Below are 19,391 nucleotides of genomic sequence, written 5' to 3' on the forward strand. Positions count from 1 at the left end.
CATCCCTAGACACCCAAGAAAAGTAAGTTATTGATGGATCTCTCATTCTAGGTCTAAGAAGAACCATCTATGCTTGTGGCATCTTCTACAAAGTGTAGCTCACATCTAAGCATCTAGTTAGGAAACGGGGCAACGCCCATGAAACTCTAAAAACGGAAGGCATGCCTCGTTATATGCTCTTAGAAAGAGGATTCTCCACCAAGATCCAGGGCTAACACGGAGACCGACTTTATTGATTATTAATTATAAATAACAACGAATCATATGTAAGGTAAATGTATTTAAACTCATATTAAATCACTGTCTTAATTGTCTTTGTTTACAATTATAAGTAAAATCGTAATATAGTTTAAAATGCCTATCTTTTGCCATTGTTGAATACAGGATTGAAAACGCTTGTAAGCCTTTTAAAACATGGAGTGATAGCAGAGGTGTCAATTACTAAATAAGCAAAGTCTAATTTTGTTGGGATCAAAGATTCAAATCTAAAAAAAGTATAAGTAAAGGAGCTTCATTTTCATGAACCGAGACTTCTTTTGCCAAAGCCGCGTAAATCAGGAATTATTTTGTCAAAACCATTGAACAAGAAAATAGTTTGGATTGAACCAACTAAGATTTGGTGTGACTGTAACAAGGTCAAAGGGTTGATTTTCAATTTAATGAAGGGTGGGTATGCTGTAGTGATTGCAGGGCTTGTAGCCATCCTTTCCAGAAGTCCCTCTTACAAACGCAACCGCAAGAAGAATAAAAATAGTTTCACCTATTAAAAAAAACAATTTTCTAGAGGTAGATTCCATGCAAATCGAAGCAAAAGCATAAAATTCAAGAACAAGGGTCTAAAGTTTTGCAAAAAACAAAAATAAGACATCCCGCAGGAGTAGGACAAGCAAAATTCCAAACACAAATCTAATAAAACGTAATACTGTGGTTCGTGCTACGCTAGTTTTAAAAGGGAAAAAGCCCAAAAAAGACGCTAGAAGGCATTTAGGCACCGTCGCCTTTATGTATATAAGTATGTATGGAGCTCTTATGGAGTGCCTTAAAAAACAAAAAAGGTGCATGCAGAGTAAAATAGAATGATTAGGACTATATTGGACAACACAGAACATCTTCAAATAACAAATAACAAGGATGGGGGCTTAATGAATCCTCCACCTCCGACCGAGGTAGGGGAAATAGCTTAGTCATTTAGAGTGTTGGTCTGTCATGCCAGAAGCCACGGGTTTGAATCCTCGTTTCCTCGTTAGCATTATGCTAGTTAGCATTATGTTTTAAAAGTCAGTTTTGATGATATCGATGGAAAGGAAGCCTTACTACCTTTGCCCTTTGAGTAGAGCATGTAGAAAAAAAACCTTGTCAGTCTCTACTTGTTTTGTTTGACCAAGCAAAGCAATCAAGTGCTGCATTCAACAATGATAATAGTCTAGTAGCCCAAAACACAGCTAGCCCACGTTCTAACTCAAGCAACATAGGACACATAAACTCCCATGCGTGTAAATTACTGAGGACCACTAAATGTTCTTACAAGTTATAGTCAATACCTAGTATGTAAGCTGTTACCTCAAACTTGGAGGCTAATTAAATAAAGGCAAAATGGGGTTTTTTTTGGTGTAGTTGTGAAATAGTCAACAACTATAACGTCGCTATACAAAACTGTATATAAGATTCCCACTTCATACAAGTTAACTCTTTGTCATTTAATTATTGTTGAGAAGATAACTATTCTCAGTCATAACATAGAGTACAAAAAAAAAGTGCCGGGAAAATAAAAAGACATCATGGACACCTTAGGAATTACTTCACTATTGCCTTTTTCTTCAGCTAAATAGGCATATCCCTAATTGCGGATGTTTTCAATAGTCGTCTTATTTCTATGTTTGATAATATGAAAAAGGGAAAATCCTAATAAAAAATGGATTTTGTTCCAAGAAAGTAAAGGCTTAGACAAAGAAGCATCCGGGGGCAAAGAAGCTAGGGGTATATTTAATCTTGAAGTATCTTCTAAAACCGTACTGTTAGAAGACAAAGAAGGTAAGGATGATGTTATGGAATTGATATGTTATTATTTATTGCAGCTGACAGGTGGAAAAGACTAAACCGAGCTAGGCCTATGTGAATGGAAATATATATATATATTGTACATTTTATATTCAAGTGCTCTTTATGAGCTTTGGCCATTTATGATCTGCCGACCAGTTTGGAATCACTTTGACCATTCAAGAAATCTATAAATGAAATACGTGCAAGAGGGAAATGGTCACTCTTGCACGGGGGGATATTGCATCCAATGTCTGTGTACTTCTTCTCTCCTCTCCCCTCTTCTCTCTCGCCATGCCGACGTAGCACTCTGCTTAGGAGGTGCGCATGTACGTGCTCGCTTACTCTGTCTCGCTCTCTGCCTCTCTCATGTCAGATTTGCTATGGTGTTTACTCGTACATGATTGCGGAGGTATGGAGATCTATTGATTTATTATCTGTAGCATGTTATCCTATGTATTTTGCAGGGAGCCACGACTTCCGTTTGCAGCAGTGGTATCAAAGACCAAGTTACGTTCCAGAGATTGCAGATTTGGATAATCAAAAGCTAAGTGCTCTTGTTTTCTTCTAGTTTTTAAAATTTATAATTTTGTGTCTTATATTATCTTTTTCATGCGAATCTGATAGTAATCCTTCATTAATTTATAATTAGTGAAAGATATTTGAATAAGATAGTAGAAATGATAATTTTATACTATAAGCAAAGTTTACATAATATTAACATGTGTGTATACACACACACACACACACACACACACACACATATATATATATATATATTAATGTTAATAATCACAATAAATACCATCATACGGTCTGTATAGGAGACGGAAATTTTTCTCACTAGTATCACAATCCTAAGAGACCTCGGGGAATTTCCAAAAGAGCATATGTAGACGAAGCTGCCATCACAATCGGCAAGCGCCGAGTTTATAGGAGCGGATAGCATGATAGGAGTCTCCATGCCTAGCTATTGATTTCAACATCCACGACAGGAGGCAAAGGGAACCGCCATCAGTGTTGGCTTGGGTGCAACCTACTCGACCTGCATGTTTCTTGGCGATAGCGGATGATCTCATGGTTTTGCTGCAGACTGGACATCACCAACATGCATTACCAAGGTGCCCAACCCTCCCTTATTTGCACACGCCATTGTCATTTAGCCATGATCATTGTTAGCGCGCTCATCACCTTGTCGTTCCAGTCTCAGTACAGTGTTGTCAATCACATCTGGTAGTCATATACAATGGCGGGCACTATTGTCCAACGCTAACACAGGCAGTGCTGGTAGGTACACGAAGTGAGAAAAGTGTCTTGACAAGCATTTTTTTGGGCATGCAACACCACCCGACCTGCACCACTCATTCATATCGCATGAAAACTGAAGCTGCAGGAAAACAACATTCATTCCTTTCTAAGTAGCGATGTTAACTGGACCTTTTTGCTTAACCACGCAACCGTCCTCAACCACTTACCGATGTCTATCACTCATCTCCCAACCACCGGCCCACTTGCAAACGACTCTCTCTCTCTCTCTCTCTCTCTCTCTCTCTCTCTCTCTCTCTCTCTCTCTCTCTCTCTCTCAGTTTCTTGCATGTCATACCAACCCAGGAACCAGTGGTGCACACTCACTCAACATGTAGCCCGCTTGCAACCGGTTTCTCTCAACTACCTGCCCAGCTAGTATCCAACCTCGTGCGGCTCGTGCTCATAGTGGCTGCAGGTGACACGACGAACCTACGTCAGCGACCTAAGTACGCGTCGTTAAAAAACTCTGTCTACCATACCTCTCTCAACATCAACCACTGGCCAGTAACGGTTTGTTGCATGGCTGCAGCACACACCCAATCTATCCTAAGCATGGCGGTTGTGGGTCCAAGCATCTCCAAAACACGCACATAGGAGTGAAAGAGTGTGGCGGACAGTTTTGTAAGCTTGGTCGGAATGCTGCTGACCTTTGTCTGCTAACTCCATGCTTGTTTCTTCTCATCGACTAGCACCATCTCTACTGCCTGCTAAGGTTGCAGCTCATGGCGGAAGCTTTTGAAGTGGCAGCTTGGCTCAAGTACTGCAGTATGCGCAGGGGTTTCAACCCATAGAGGCCGAGTTTGCTGAACCCATAGCCCACATTTCAATAATTGAAGCAAAAGTTCGAAGACAACGATAATGGCTGACCTCAATCACTCTCTTCTTCTTAACGTTTCTGACTCCAACTCTTCTTGTGCTGCCCATGGTTCCGTAGCATGTGAGCCTGAGGTGCGATGTAGTATGGGCGGCTGCATGCCCCTGCACAGGTAGGTCATCACAGTATGAGTGGTTGATGTCCTCCTTTTGTAGTATCCCCTCTTCTTGCTTCGTTGAAGGAGATGAAGAGCTTAAACCCTTGCAACACCATTTTAGATGAAATGGGAAAATCCCACAACTTTGGGACTAATTTCAACGCCTAAGGATTCCTATTTCCCATTAAATTTTGAAAAATTTCATTTAATTTGGGAATGTGAAAAAGAGATAGATTCTCAAGAAAATGGTGGTATTGAGAAACACCTTTTAAATTTTTTATTTTTATGTGGGTGTTTCAAAACACTTCATAAAAGAGATAGATTCTCAAGAAAATGGTGGTGTTGAGAAACACCTTTTAAAAATTTTATTTTTATGTGGGTGTTTCAAAACGCTTCATAAAAGAGATAGATTCCCAAGAAAATGGTGGTGTTGAGAAACACCTTTTAAAAATTTTATTTTTATGTGGGTGTTTAAAAAAACTTCATAAAATCATACATAAGCTGGGGAAATAAAACAATGAGCAAGATATAAAATGCTATTCAATTTCTCCTATTAAGCTAGCCTGTGCCTTCTCCATGACATTTGATGGGATCTTGATTGTTTTCGCAATTCTTCCACCCCTTGGAGTCCATGACCATACAATTGTATCAACACACTCCCAGCGCTTTGGGTCAGCAAGATTGCAGCACCAACTCTTTTTCCAGCAATCCTCATACTGTTCTTGTATTGTGGGATTTCGTTTTCGATGTTTTGGTTCCCAATACTGAATCAGAACTTTCTTGTAGTTAGGAGATGATTTGTCTACATCAATGTTTGACTCTGCCACTCCTAGCCATATCGGATATATATTCAGGATCTGCGGGTCTCACAAGAACAAGATCCCCTTTTCTTACATCAATTTGAGGCCTAAAGGCCTCTTGTGGCCTTGCACTTTGAGGACCAACATAGTGATCATTCAATTCTTCATATCCTTGAAACTCATCTTTGTCTTCCTCTATCTCTTGCATTCTATGACTCCCTATGGTCTTTGGCCAAAATGTTGTATATTCACCAATGTGTTTATTGGTTGGTTGTTCAAGCTCATTGGTTATGTTTTGCCAATAAGTGATAACAGGCTCCATGTATTTTGTGGAGTCATGGTCCTTTCCCTTTAATATAGAACATCTTTTCCAAAATTCAAGATATGACTTAATCCCTTGAATAACAAGCGGACTATCTCTCACATAGTCTGCTATAGGTACCACATCTGGACATCCTGTTGGTAATTTTGGTTTTCCCTGGTCATCTTTTTTCCACAACTCAATTCCCGACTCCTTTGGCATCCAATCAGGTGATTTGGGATGAATTTTTTACTGCATTACTGGGACTTCACCTTGCATATAGAAATGAAATTGAAGTGGCTTAGAGTGTCCGACTAGAGCATCTTGTCCGTCACACATGTACCCTTGCACAAAGGATTTAAAGTCGGGAACTTGTGTCATCAAAAATGGTGCTGGAGCTGATATTTCACATTTTTGAAAATGTTCCATCAGATGTGGAAAAGTGAATGTCATTCCTGTTCGCAATCTTTCTAAGAACCTACTAAACATTGCATCTATGTCCTCATGTGTATGACCCACCATTAAGAATCCCAAATGCACGGTTTTGAAAACTCCTTTTGCTACTAACAAGGATAAGTATGCAAACAAATATCGATTTTTATTCTCTCCTGCACAATTATCTAGCTGTAGCAAAAGATTCTCAGGCAATTTTTGAAATACAGGAGTGGATATGGTATCCACAACACATTGAGAGGAAGTTGATTGTATGTGTACAATATCTTCATTACATCCCTGGATGGCCAACGGTGGTGTCATTGTTGATGCATTCCTCTCACTCTCTTGCTTCATTTTGTTTTGGAGGTCTAGAGCTCTCCTTGAGTTCAATGCATTGAATAACGTTACATTGCTGCGTGGCATACGTCATGGCATAAATCTCCTTGTCCATGGTTTTCTGTTCTTTCCAGATTCTGTAAGCATAATGAAAGGGAACCAATTGTAGCATTGGGATCTGAAGGCCATAGACCATTACGTGAGAAGTGACCATACATTCCATGACCATGTCCATGTGTTATCATACCTGTTAATGATACTTGCAATTCATATGCATTCGCATAATCTTTTGAGTTCACACGCAACCTAGGTATTGCTGTCTTTTTTTGATCCATTTTATCATGTATAATGCATAAATACTTATCCTTTTGCAACTGGGAGAACTTACGCTAGGTGTAGTACACATTCCTGCAACTTTGTTGTTGCAACATGTGAATTCGACGTTCATCCTTCAAATGTGCAATCATCTAGTCATCCTTTGTTGACTCTAGTTGAGACTTTATCCGACTACACACAACGCATTTGGAGAACTCACTTGTTTTTGACAATGTCACATTAGTAAACTCTGTATTCCAGATCCTATTGAATGTCGTGCTAGACATTGGATTGAGACTCATATTGTCAAGTGTTTTATTGACATCATGTAAAATGTCTACTTGCTTGTACGTGTTTGGTATTGCAAGCAAAGTTTCCCTAGTACCATCTTCCATGGTTCTACTCTTATGTGGCATTCTCTCTGAGTTTTCATCAACAAAAGAGCGCATCAATGCCCTTCCCATTTCTGTATGGTCTCTTCCTTTTCTCATGACACCATCATTACCATGCACTGAGCGTCTAACCCCATTCTCAAAATGTTCACTGTAACGATAAAATGAAGTTTCTGGAATGCCATGAATTTCGTACCAAGCTCTACTGCAAACCTCATTGCCATTAAAAGAAAACACATAGCATGTCTTTGTAGTTGTTTTGTTCTCATGCCATGTAGTCAACATTGTATCATACACATAGTTTGTTCTATTTTGCAAACTCTGTCCCCAAAATTCATTGCGCATAGCCATGACCTTATCTCGATTGGCATATTGACAACACCTTTTGGAACAACAATCTATGGTTGAAACAAGCTGGACAGATGCTAGAGATGCTTGATTGGATCTCTTAGAAGCTTTCACTAACATTTTTGGCTTTCTATTTACAAAGAAATATTTCCTCTTTTTTGAAATAGGCTCTACCAAATAAGCTGATTCAATGCATGTGTCTTGTAACGCATGCATAGCATGTAGATCCTCATAGCATAACAATTCTTTTCCATCCATAGTTGTCACTCTCTTGATAGGCCAACAAACTAGATTAATGCTGCATACACTAGCTTCTACAGAAATAGTAGCCTCATCTGCATAGGATGTTTTGATACCAATACCAATGTTATCTTCACCTAGCTCACCAAAGTTTACAGAGTCAAACGGACACACGTACATGACAACCCCTTCGGCTACTACATGTGTTTTGCTTTCATCCCAAAGTTGAACCCTCTTATCCTTCCAAACCTCTCTGTAGCTCATTCCATTACATTGTGCATCCAATGCTCCTTCTGCTTTGTTAGCCTCATGCATAGAAGCCCCTTTGTACTACATCTCATTTATATGTTGCAACAACCCACTACTCCATTTCACAATAGTATGAAAAGCATCTCCCACTGTCAATGCATCCATTGTTGGAAAAGGGATTAGTGCTTTGTTTTCAAAACACAAATCAACTGACACTGATACATTGCCTTCCCCAATAAGCATGCCAGCACAATATGCACTTGGATTTATTTCAAATACAGTCCTAATGGCAACCTTTTGTGTCGATACAAACATGCACACTCTATCACCATGATTGAAATTAGCCATACCTGCAAGAAGATTGCAAGAATAATTGTTAAAAAAACCGCTTGCAGATGATATTGATTTACGTAGCATAAAGCATAACAAGTATGTATGTGGGTGTTTCATGAGAAGCACCCTGTGGCCTGAAGGTCATAGGGTTCCCTCTATGATACTAAGAATCTCTTTGTGCTCTATGCTCCATCGTCTATGCTCTATGATCTATATTGACTTCCTATGGCCCCTTGACCACAAGGTGCCCTCATTGTTTCCAAAAAACCCTCATTGTTTTGCTATGGCCCTAGGGCCATAGCTCTCTATGCCGGTATAAATCATATTTGCTCTATATTAGCTCCCTAAGGCCTGAAGGCCATAGGGTTGTCCTCAAGATCACCTCACGGAGTTTCATGTCAAGTATATATACATCCTATGGCCTTAGGGCCATAGGGAGTTTCATGTCAAGTATATATACATCCTATGGCTCCCCATGACCCTAGGGCCATAAGATCTCCAAATGAAACATACGACAATGTATGGCCCTTGAGCTTATAGATTGCAACCCCATGACCCTAGGGCCATAGGATCGGCATATGAAACATACGTCAATGTATGGCCCTTAAGCTTATACATTGCAACCCCATGACCCTAGGGCTATAGGATTTCCAAATGGAACATAGGGCAACGTATGGCCCTTGAGCTTATACATTGACACCCTATGGCCCTAGGGCCACAAGACTTAAAAACATACAAAAAGACAACCTATGGCCCTAAGCCCAAGGGTGTGATCATTGACACCCTATGGATCTAGGGTCACAAGACTTAAAAACATACAAAAATACAACCTATTGCCCTAAGCCCAAGGGTGTGAGCATTGACACCCTATGTCCCTAGGGCCACAAGACTTCAAAACATACAAAAAGACAACCTATGGCCACGATGTCAAAGGTGGTCAAGATATCAATACAACCCCATGGCCCTAGGGCCATAGGATCTCTCTATGGAACATGTGGCACCCTATGGCCCTTGAGCTTATACATTGCCACCCCATGACCCTAGGGCCATAGGATTTCTGAATGGAACATAGGCAATGTATGGCCCTTGAGCTTATACATTGCCACCCTATGGCCCTAGGGCCACAAGATCTCACAACATACAATAAGAGAACCTAAGGCCCCTAAGCTCAAGGGTGCGGGTTCAAGGGTGGCCAAGATATCAATGCAGCCCCATGGCCCTAGGGCCATAGGATCTCTATATGGGACATGTGGCACCCCATGACCCTAGGTCCATAGGATTTCCAAATGGAACGTAGGCAATGTATGGCCCTTGAGCTTATACATTGCCACCCCATGACCCTAGGGCCATAGGATTTCTGAATGGAACATAGGCAATGTATGGCCCTTGAGCTTATACATTGCCACCCTATGGCCCTAGGGCCACAAGATCTCACAACATACAATAAGAGAACCTAAGGCCCCTAAGCTCAAGGGTGCGGGTTCAAGGGTGGCCAAGATATCAATGCAGCCCCATGGCCCTAGGGCCATAGGATCTCTATATGGGACATGTGGCACCCCATGACCCTAGGGCCATAGGATTTCCAAATGGAACGTAGGCAATGTATGGCCCTTGAGCTTATACATTGCCACCCCATGACCCTAGGGCCATAGGATTTCCGAATGGAACATAGGCAATGTATGGCCCTTTGAGCTTATACATTGCCACCCTATGGCCCTAGGGCCACAAGATCTCACAACATACAATAAGAGAACCAAAGGCCCCTAAGCTCAAGGGTGCGGGTTCAAGGGTGGTCAAGATCAATGCAGCCCCATGGCCCTAGGGCCATAGGATCTCTATATGGGATATGTGGCACCCCATGACCCTAGGGCCATAGGATTTCCAAATGGAACATAGGAAATGTATGGCCCTTGAGCTTATACATTGCCACCCCATTACCCTAGGGCCATAGGATTTCCGAATGGAACATAGGCAATGTATGGCCATTGAGCTTATACATTGCCACCCGATGGCCCTAGGGCCGTAGAATCTCCATATGAGACATGTGGCACCCTATGGCCCTTGAGATTACATATTGCCACCCCATGACCCTAGGGCCATAGGATCTCCAACTACAAAGTAGGGCAACGTATGGCTCTTGAGCTTATACATTGTCGTGGACCTAGGGCCATAGGATCTCCAATTGGAACATAGGGCTATGTATTGGAGCTTATCTATTGTCGCCCCTAAACCCTAGGGGCATAGGATTTCCAAATGGAATATAGGGAAACTTATGGCTCTTGAGCTTATACATTGCCACCCTATGGCCCTAGGTCACAAGCTTTCACATTGCCACCGTAGGGCCACAAGGATCTCACAAGATAGAAGAAGAAAACCCTAGGACATAGGATTTTCAGATAGAACTGAGTGCACACTTTGATCCTTGACCTCCAACATTGCCGTCCTATGGTGTGAGCCCAGGGGTGGCTGAGGTGTCTTCATAATAATTTTGGCCATTCAAGGGATATCGACAAGTGGCATAAATTTAAAAAATAATTAAAAAGTAATTAAAAAATAATTAATATTTTTTTAACACTACGACAAACTTTGTCATAATGGGTTTTCAAATACACTTATCGATATCGGACAAAAAAATAGTGCATAATTTTCGGGATAATTTTTTTAAAATTTAGCTATTTTCAGTGTATTTTTTACTATGCAGATTTTGATTCTGAAGTCAAATTTTGCTTCATGGGTGTCATTCCACTCGTACTACAAAGATATGGACATTGACAAAGCCTTGCACCAACTTTTTTTTTTTTTTTGTGCTGAAAAGCTCTTTCAATTTCGGAGCCGACGAGCTATGTCTCATTTTCGCACAAAGCCTAGAACTCTAGTAATCTCGACTGCAAACCCGTGAGAACAATCCCTACATTCAAAATTCGAATTTTGAATTTCTAACCTAACCTAACTAACCTTATCTCTCTCTTTCTCTCTCTACCACAATTTTTTCCGCGCTGTAGCTCTCTTTCTCTCTCTCGTTTCTTGCTCGAAACCTAAACAGAAGCCTGCACAGAGCTTGTCTTTCTCTGTCTCTCTCTCCCTCTCTCCCTACGCATACAGTTTTACGCCATCGTTGTGACGCGCACACACATCTACGTGAAGCCATCGCCACAACCTTCAACAGAAGGACTGCTGTCGCGACCTCCCAAACACAGATCTGTAAACATCATCGTCGCGGCTTCAACACACCTAAGTTACTGCTTGCTACTGCTGCAGCCGGTTTTCATCAAACACAGATTTACTCAGAGGTAACCTGTAGAAACCCTAATCTTTTTGCTTAATTGAGTTTTAATTGTTCTTAATCTAATTACATTTTAGCAGTGTTGTGAATCACCTCTCTCTAGAACAATAAACAAAAATCATTAATTACATCTCTAAAACTGTAAAACTGTAGAACTATAAAACAGAAAAATCTCTAATTAGAGATCTAAAACTGTAATATAGAATACTCTAATTAGAGACCTAAAAATATAAAACAGAAGACACTAATTAGGGACCTAAATCTGTAAAACAGAAAACTCCTCATAAGTGACCTAATACTGTAAAATTGTAAAACTCTAGCTACAAAAATCTCTAATTACAACAAAAAATTATAAACCTGCAAATGCAAAAGACAATAACTACAGAAAATGTTGAAACTATGGATACCTGTAATTGGGTTGTGGGGAGTTGGGCACACGTTGTAAGAGGACGAGTAGAGCACGCTGTTGTATGAGGATGGATTAGGGTTCAGTTGCAAGAGGATGGGAAAAAAAAAGAGGCAAGAAGGTGGGAAAGAAAGTGTACACTATATGTGCCTGTAAGATATGGTATAGTATAGTTTCTTTAAATTCATTTGTAGTCACTAAAATAAAAATAGACATTGAATCTTTAGAAAGGCATGGTGTGGATACATAGGGTTTCACCTCATACTAAAGAGTAACATATGGCCCTAAGGCACCCTATGACCATAAGGCCATAGGGTGGTCTCACATCGTACTATAGGGTGACCAATGTTCCATCTGGCCATAGGGTGACAATGTACAATCTCAAGGGTCATAGGGTTCCCTATGTTCCTATTGAAGATCCTATGGCCATAGGGCCATAGGATCTCCAATATATATATATGGCACTATGGCCATAGGATCACATGGTGCTCTATGTCCGATCTAGAGACCTTGTGGCCCAAGGCCTTACGGTGGCAATGTACAATCTCAAGGGCCATAGGGTTCCCTATGTTCCTATTGGAGATAGGGTGGCACTAGGGCCATAGAATCTCCAAAATCAACATAAAGAACCTAGGGCCATAGGATCAAAGGATGACCTATTGAAGACCTTGTGGCCCAAGGGCCATAGTGTGGGAATGTACAATCTCAACGGCCATAGGGTTCCCCATGTTCCTTTTGGAAATCCTATGGTCCTCGAGCCCTAGGATCTCCAAAATGAACATATGGCCCTACAGACATAGGATCACAGGGTTCCCTATGTTCCTTTTGGAGATCCTATGGTCCTCGGGTCATAGGATCTCCAAAAGGACCATAGGGCCCTACGGGCATAGGATCACAGGGTGCCCTATGTCCCATCAAGAGACACTGTGGCCCAAGGGTCATAGGATGGCAATGTACAATCTCAAGGGCCATATGGTTCTCTATGTTCCTTATGAAGATCCTATGGCCCTAGCGCCATAAAATCTCCAAAAGGAACATAAGGAACCTATGGCCATAGGATCAAAAGGTGCCCTATGTTCCATCTTGAGACCTTGTGGCCCAAGGGCCATAGGGTGTATTTGTACAATCTCAAGGGCCATAGGGTTCCATATGTCTTTCTTGGAGATCCTATGGCCCTATATCCATAGGATCATAGGGTGCCCTACCTCCCATCTAGAGACCTTGTGGCCCAAGGGCCATAGGGTGACAACCTACAATCTGAAGGGCCATAGGATTCCCTATGTTCCCTAGGGTCACAAGGTGCCCTACATTCCATGTGAAGACCCTATGGCCCAAGTTCCATAGGGTGGCAATGTACAATCGCAAGGGCCATATGATTCCCTATGTTCCTTTTGGAGATCCTATGGCCCTAGAGCCCTAGGTGCATGGGGCTGCCATGGTGCCCGTTAATATGCACCATGGTGTACCCTATGTATGTAGGCCACCCTTGGGCCCTTGGATGCCCTCTGTCCCATCTAAAGACCTTGTGGTCTAAGGGCCATAGGGTGACAATCTACAATCTCAAGGGCCATAGGATTCCCTATGTTCCCTAGGATCACAAGGTGCCCTACTTTCCATCTGAAAAAATGAGGGCACCTTGTGACCTTCGGGCCATAGGATCTCTATGTAGAGCATAGAGCAAAGAGTTTAGACGGCTTCTTACTACCATAGAGGGAACCCTATGGCCTTCAGGCCACAGGGTGTCAATATAGAGATAACAGAGGTTCTTACTAGCATAGAGGGGACCCTATGGCCTTCAACCCACAAGGTCTCCTCAACATAGAGAAAATAGTGTTTTTCACTAGCATAGAGATCACCCTATGGACCTGGGTCCATAGGTTGCCAAAAAACTATCATGAATGGTTTCTTTAAAACATACAAGGCACCTTGTGTCCTTAGGGTCATAAGATGTGTAGAGCATAGAGAGGTTCTTACTAGAATACAGGGGACTCTATGGCCTGAAGGAGACAGGCTCCCAATATGGAGCATAGATCGGTTCCTACTAGCATAGAGAGACCAAATAGTGCTTGGGGCCATAGGATGTCAATTTAGAGCATAGAGCATAGATCAAAGAGCATAGAGCAAAGAGCATAGAGAGCTTCTTACTACCATAGAGGGAACCCTATGGCCTTCAGGCCACAGGGTGTCAATATAGAGATAACAGAGATTCTTACTAGCATAGAGGGGACCCTATGGCCTTCAACCCACAAGGTCTCCTCAATATAGAGAAAATAGTGTTTTTTACTGGCATAGAGAGCACCCTATGGACCTAGGTCCATAGATTGCCAAAAAACTGTCATGAATGGTTTCTTTAAGATGTGTAGAGTATAGAGAGGTTCTTACAAGAATACAGGGGCCTCTATGGCTTGAAGGCCACAGGCTCCCAATATGGAGCATAGATCGGTTCTTACTAGCATAGAGAGACCAAATAGTGCTTTTATACATGGGGCCTTAAGGTGTCAAAACAATGAGGGTTTTTTCAAAACAATGAGGGCACCTTGTGGCCTTGGGGCCATAGGATGTCAATTTAGAGCACTTGAGCATAGAGCATAGAGCATAGAGAGTTTCTTACTACCATAGAGGAAACCTATGGCCTTCAAGACACAAGGTCTCAATATAGAGAAAATAGAGGTTCTAGCATAGAGGGGACCCTATGGCCTTCAGCCCACAAGGTCTCATCAATATAGAGCAATAGTGTTTTTTACTGGCATATAAAGCACCCTATGGCCCTGGGTCCATAGGTTGCCAAAGAAACCCTCATGAAGGGTCTCTTTAAAACATACAAGGCACCTTGTGCCCTTAGGGTCATAAGATGTGTAGAGCATAGAGAGGTTCTTACTAGCATACATAGAACCCTATGGCCTAAATGCCATAGGGTCCCAATATAGAGCATAGATCGGTTCTTGCTAGCATAGAGAGACCAAATAGTGCTTTATACTTGGGAGAATAATGTGTCAAAACAATGAGGATTTTTACAAAACTATGAGGGCACCTTGTGGCCTTGGGGCCATAGGATGTCAATATAGAGCATAGAGCATAGAGAGCTTCTTACTATCATAGAGGGAACCCTATGGCCTTCAGGCCACAGGGTGTCAACGTAGAGAAAACAGAGGTTCTTACTAGCATAGAGGGGACCCTATGGCCTTCAGCCCACAAGGTCTCCTCAATGGCATAGAGAGAATCCTATGGTCCTGGGTCCATAGGTTGCCAAAAAACCCTCATGAAGGGTTTCTTCAAAACATATAGGGTGTGTAGAACATAGAGAGTTACTTAATAGCATAGGGGGGACCCTATGGCCTTCAGGCCATAGGGTGACAATATAGAGCATAGATCGGTTCTTACTAACATAGAGAGACCAAATAGTGCTTTATACATGGGTCCATAGGATGTCAATATAGAGCATAGAGTATAGAGAGCTTCTTACTAGCATACAAGGAACCCTATAGCCTTCAGGCCACAGGGTGTCAACGTAGAGAAAACAGAGGTTCTCACTAGCATAGAGGGGAACCTATGGCCTTCATCCCACAAAGTCTCTGGGATATAGAGCAAATAGTGTTTTTACTAGCATAGAGAGCACCCTATGGCCCTGGGTCCATAGGTTGCCAAAAAACCATCATGAAGGGTTTCTTCAAAACATAGAGGGCACCTTGTGCCCTTGGGGTCATAGTATGTGTAGAGCATAGAGAGGTTCTTACTAACATACAGGGGACCCTATGGCCTGAATATAGAGAATAGATTGGTTCTTACTAGCACGGAGCGGACCCTATGGTCTTCAGGCCAAAGGGTGACAATATAGAACAAAGATCAGTTCTTACTAGCATAGAGAGACCAAATAGTGCTTTATACCTGGGGCCATAGGGTACCAAAACAATGAGAGTTGTTCAATGGCATAGAGAGCACCCTATGGCCCTGGGTCCATAGGTTGCCAAAAAACGCTCCTGAAGGGTTTCTTCAAAACATAGAGGGCAACTTGTGGCCTTGAGGTCATCGGATGTGTAGAGCATAGAGAGGTTCTTACTAGCATACAGGGGACCCTATGGCCTTCAGGCCATAGGGTGCCAATATAGAGCATAGATCGGTTCTTACTAGCAAAGATCGGACCCTATGGCCTTCAAGCCAAAGGGTGCCAATATAGATCATGGAGAGGCTCTTACTAGAATATAGGAGACCATATGGCTTTCAAGTCACATGGTGCAAATATAGAGCAAATAGTGTTTTTACTAGCATATAGAACATCCTGACCTAGGGGGATTGGTTGTCAAAAATCCATCATAGAAGGGTTCCTATGGCCTTCAACCCACAAGGTCTTCTCAATATAGAGAGAATAGTATTTTTCATTGGCATACAGAGCACCCTTGGGGCCCTTGAGGCCAACCCTATGGCCTTCAAGCCTTAGGGAGCTAATATAGATCATGGTGCTTTATATCGGCATAGAGAGCTATGGCCCTAGGGCCATAGCAAAACAATGAGGTGTTTTTGGAAACGATGAGGGCACCTTGTGGTCTTGGGGCCATAGGAAGTCAATGTAGATCATAGAGCATAGACGATAGAGCATAGAGCACAAATACATTCTTAGTAGCATAGAGGGAACCCTATGACCTTCAGGCCACAGGGTGCCATTATAAAGTAAACAGAGGTTCTTACTACTATAGAGGGGACCCTATGGACCTCATCCCACAAGGTCTCCTCAATATAGAGCAAATAGTGGTTTTCACTTGCATGGAGAGCACCATATGGCCCTGGGGTCATAGGTTACCAGAAAACCCTCATGAAGTGTTTCTTTAAAACATTGTGGCCACCTTGTGGCCTTGGGTCCATAGGATGCCAATGTAGAGCATAGAGAGGTTCTTACTATCATGCAGGGGACCCTATGGCCTTCAGGCCACAGATTGCCATATGGTGTTGGTGTAGAGGCTCTAAAGGGGTATTTAGGCCATTCAAGGGATACTTCTTTGAGGGTCCTCTAATTTCATAAGGGAACATGTGATCACACTACCATAGAGTGGCCTAGGTACACTTGTAGAACCATTTTGTTGGCACCCTTTGGACCTAGGACCACATGGTTTAACATAGAGGTGACTCTATGGTCCTAGGTCCATATGGATGTAATAATATCCATCTTGTCTAAATATATGTCATTCTTTTTACAAAAAATGTCTCAGAAGAGAAAGTCAAAGTAAGTTGATGCAACAGGCTCAACACCAAGTTCTTGGTATCTAGATTTTCACTTACCAAATGGTGGAAGTGATGAGAAAGTCCACTTGTTCTTTCAAGATAAAGAGAAATTTCCCTTCAAGGACTGTGGTATTGTCAAGGAGATAAAGAAATCTTGTTCAGATCTTGAAATTTCTCCATGCCTTGGAGTAAAACTACTCAATGGTGACTCCTACTTGTTGGAGCCTGTGGGCTTTGCTCAAAAATTGGTGAAGGTTGATCATGAAGGAGTGACAATGACAAAAGCAGGGTGAGTGGAGCTTCAAGACGACACTCCAAGTGAGAACTTTATAGACTTATATATTGAGGGCTTTAAGAAATTCAATCAATATTTAGGTAAATTGAGCAGCACAAAGAAGAATAAGAAGCAAAATAATGAAGACACAGGTACAACAAATCAATCTAAGACACTCAAGGAGAGTCAGACTCCCTCACTTGGAGAAAATAGTGGAAATGTGTCCGTAGAAAATCTTTCAGTTATACCCTTACAGACTCAAGAAGCAAGAGATTCTAGTGGACTTGCAACCCTAACAGTTGGAACCCCCTCAGTGGCAGTGGTTGTGGGCTCAGCATCCTTAGCTGTGTTGGACTCTATTATACAGCCCAAAGAAAAAGATCTTGATAAAGAAGTTGCCAAAACTTCTAAGAGTGGGCTAGATGGATATGTCGAAATTGACCACTATTTTAAATTTGGTGTACAATTTACCCAATTGATCCCAGTTGAGCAATGCAACCTTGCACCAGAAGGCTATAGATGCAGACCATTGTCAGATGTATATGTGAAATATCTCTTGAAGCAAGTTGCAGGGCACTCTAGGCCAGTCTCCAGTGCAGCAGACTTGATGCCGTATAACCCAATTACAAAAATGCCTTTACAAACAGCTGAAGTGCATGGAGACAAGCGATCAACATACCACTACTGGATTCTAGCTGGTCAGCATTCCATCATAGCGGCTAGAGCTTTTTTGCGTAACAACAGCACTAAGTATGCTTTGAGAAAAGAGTTCTACAAGTTTAGAACTGCAAGGATAGTGGTAGAAGCTCCAAAAGAGGTTGCTGTTCGAATTTTCAAAATGGAGAACATGGAGAGAATAACAGCAATGAAACACCAGCCTTATGTGGAGGTCTTGAAGCATGGCCGTAGTCAATGGCTTGCATATTCTAAACCAACAAAATCCAAGGCAGGTGTTCCTGTCGGTCATCCCAGTCGAGCAGGTTGGGATGTAAGTTCCACTTCCCTATGCTTGTTTTGTTACAAATATGTCTTGAAATAAAGTTAATTTTCTTTTCTTTATTTTGAATGCCTTTGTAAATGTGGCGAACATCGTGTTCAACCATAAATCATTTGCCAACAAAGAAGCACACATGGTCATGTACGATGACAAAATCTATGATCAATGGATACACATCTTGGAGAAGCATCAGACATCAACTGCTCGTGGGCGACAACCAAGCATAACAACCTTTAGATTCTTAACTGGTTTAGAAGATAATGATGTCAAGCTACTACAACAAGAGCTGGAAGATGAGAAGATCTGCTTAGTGAAGCAACCACGTCAACAAACGGGCATGCTCGACCTCACTACACGTGCAACGGTATTAAAGAAGACCAGGGTTTTTGAGCCTCAAATGTTGATGGCATTTAAAGAGATAGATCCATCAGCAATAGCAGTTACTTCATGGGATAAATGTAAGTCTCATTATAACATTACAGATGAGATTTACAAATCTCTCTTCACGATTTGTACGCAATGGCTAAATCTCCTACTACAAAAAGGAAAGGAGAAAGAGCCAATTCCTGAGATCACTAGGGGATATGTGTAGTGGATCATCACAAAAGAATGGCACTTCTAGTTTGCAATTCATTTTACCATGGACAATCAAGTGTGTTGGAAAGAATTTGGAAGGCATTGAGTTTCTCTGCAATGAGAATAGCTCTAAAATTCGTGTTCGTGTTTGCATCATAGACACAACACACAAAAGTCTTACATCAAGTGGTTGGAGTGCTGCCCAATTTGGTAAAGTAATTGATGGAGTATGTGGGGTAGCACATCAACCATCAGAGTTTTTAATTGCCGTCTTAGTCAAGTATCAGCATGATGCTTCCATAGAGAAGGCAATTTCTGAAAAAGCTAAATGGTATGAAATGCAGGTTCTACTTTTGGGCTCCTTAATGGGATCAGAGACCATCCAAACATGTGCTCTTCGTGAAGTAGTTTTTGGGGTTTGGGCATTTTTCATTCAAGGAGAGCAGTACACCAACTACTCTAGTGTTAAAGAGTCATTGTTGGAGCCAATGCATACTCTCTACATCAATGACGACGAGTATGATGGTGTGACCACGGCCAAATCCTTTTTTGTACGTCGCGCAATCAAATGCATCT

At 41.8% G+C, this 19,391-nt stretch overlaps 1 pseudogene; it reads left to right on the forward strand.

The window, feature by feature from the left end:
- Nucleotides 1-371: 371 nt before the first annotated feature.
- Nucleotides 372-1,184, forward strand: LOC147437912 (uncharacterized; annotated as a pseudogene).
- Nucleotides 1,185-19,391: the final 18,207 nt, after the last annotated feature.

This window comes from Adiantum capillus-veneris, chromosome 17, assembly GCF_014529385.1.
Source record: "Adiantum capillus-veneris isolate H3 chromosome 17, ASM1452938v2, whole genome shotgun sequence".
NCBI classification, from domain to species: Eukaryota; Viridiplantae; Streptophyta; class Polypodiopsida; order Polypodiales; family Pteridaceae; genus Adiantum; species Adiantum capillus-veneris.